Here is a 2,082-nt window from a genome sequence, read left to right on the forward strand (position 1 = left end):
GTGCTCTGGTGCCAGCGGTTGTGCTTTCGAAGAATCTGGAAAAGAAAATTACTCTGACCTTTCGAAGCTTTATTAACCTGGATGCATAAGAACAATGGACAGGACTCTCTCAAGGTAAAGACTGACCTTTGCTAAGAAAGCTATAGGCCTGGGAGGTGCCTACCTATGATGACCTGTCCAGTTAGGAATTTATGATGAGACCAACCTGTGTGCTTACTTTTGGTTATGGAGTTTATAACACCTGCCATGCGGCTCCACTTCTAGCTTTGAATAGCAGGACAAGAGGAGCTGTTTGTGACAGCTCAGCTTTTTCTCTGAGGGCTTGGACCTTGCCTTGTCCTTGGGGATTTTCCTAATGGGGGGCATGTGAGAAAGTACTGAGATGAGTCCTTCTTCCCCAACAGAGAGATGAAAAATAAGGAGAGAGAGAGAGAGAGAGAGAGAGAGAGAGAGAGAGAGAGAGAGAGAGAGAGGAAGAGAAGAGAGACAAAAGGGAAGAGAGAGATAGAGAATTGCTCTGCAATATCTGCCTGGTAGAAGTCTCAGAAGCAGGACTCTAGCCTCCCAGCTGTCACAAACACAGTCCTCAGCCAGCAGGGTCGGCACACTAACCCTATTACTCATGGAGGAGTTAGAAAACAAACCTTGGGGATGTTAGCTCCAGAGCTGGAAGAACTGGTTCCTCCACCCTGGAGGCCTGAATCAGCCACCAGGCTGGGCTTTGGTGGAGTGCTGGGCTGACAAAGCCTCTGGCACTGGAGCAAGGGGAGATGCTATTGAATCTGGAGATAAACACATGTTGTTAGTTGTTCTGCCACCTGCCAAAACATGCCCTTTGGGCTTGTCAGTTTCTTGAGGGAAATACTCCAAGACCAGAAGAGTTCAATGACTCAGTGAGCATTATGACACCCAGGCTAAAGCCGGGAAGGAAGAATCAAGGGCATTGTCTAAACACAGAGCCTGAAGAAATGGAGCCTGTTGACCTGCCCAGAGTGACTCATGACTATGTGATGGGGCTCTAGCCCAAGGATGGCCTCTATTGCTCCTTCCAAGCTCCTCCTACAGCACTGGTGTTGGTTTTCTTCATTCCTTTAAAAAAATGTTTATTTATTGGTTTTAGAGCAAGAGGAAGGGAGAGAGAGAGGAGGGGGACATCAATTTGTAATTCTATTTATTTGTGCATTCATTGGTTGCTTCTTGTATGTGTCCTCATCAGGGACCGAACCCACAACCTTGGCGAATCTGGACAATGCTCTAACCAACTGAGCTACCCGGCCAGGACCTCTTCACTGTTTTAACCTTGGTTTTTGCCTGTTGTGGATAAGATCTCCCAAAGGAGCTGTGGTAGCAAGAACTACTGGCAATAATGGCCCTGTGGCAGTGAGCTTGTGTTAACTGTAATGCCGACAGTATCTCCTACTGGAACCATTCTAGTGACGGGACAGCTCAGCAGAGGTTGAGGATTAGTACGCAGGCTCATCAGTAGTCAGTGATGAAGGTTTTTCTGCTTAGACCCCAAAACTGAAATTCACAAGGCCAGCCCAAACTCGCCCAAAGCAGTCACTGGGACTCTCACAACACCATCACGCTTCATCTTATATCTTGAGTTACCTTCCCATATAGTCACATTTATGCAGGAACTACGCTCCCTTATATAAAAAGCGGCACTGGTGCCCTTGAGTGAAGTGTAATAACTCTTCATTCTCTGGGAAACATACTAGCATTTCAGCAAACATTGAAATGAGGGGAAAACATTAGACTGAAGTCGCTCCTAGTTTTAGGACAAGCTAATTCCACTCAGGGCTTCTACTTGTGAGTAATCATGTTACCGGGGAGGGGACCCGGCCCTGAGCAGATCTGCCTAGGGCCAGCCAGTAATGGGTGGATTCTTGACTTCATGTGGGAAAAATGTCACAAATCCAGGTGAATTTTAGAGGATGTTTATTAAAGTTGCGGACAGTGAAACAAGAAAGGGCTGGGAAATGGGCCCAGGCTGGTCTGCTTTGGTTCAGTAAGAGGTCAGAGAAAAGGAGGTCTTGGGGACAGGTTCAGGGGGTTTGCCCAGGACGAACTGCCACTGCC

At 47.4% G+C, this 2,082-nt stretch overlaps 1 long non-coding RNA gene across 5 annotated transcripts in view; it reads right to left on the bottom strand.

Annotated features, from left to right (window-relative positions):
- LOC106699419 overlaps nt 1–2,082 on the bottom strand; it is a 15,102-nt gene that overhangs the window by 8,397 nt on the left and 4,623 nt on the right. For 2 of the 5 annotated variants that reach the window (XR_002826125.1, XR_002826123.1), the window contains exons 4-5: nt 645–782; nt 1–35 (exon numbers count right to left, since the gene is read on the bottom strand). The exons of 2 other annotated variants lie outside the window; for them this stretch is intronic. This is a non-coding gene — a long non-coding RNA (uncharacterized LOC106699419). The remainder of the gene's footprint in view (nt 36–644; nt 783–2,082) is intronic. One more of the 5 variants, XR_001351018.2, reaches the window with a different exon arrangement.

Source organism: Myotis lucifugus, unplaced genomic scaffold (assembly GCF_000147115.1).
Source record: "Myotis lucifugus unplaced genomic scaffold, Myoluc2.0 scaffold_398, whole genome shotgun sequence".
In the NCBI taxonomy this organism is placed as follows: domain Eukaryota; kingdom Metazoa; phylum Chordata; class Mammalia; order Chiroptera; family Vespertilionidae; genus Myotis; species Myotis lucifugus.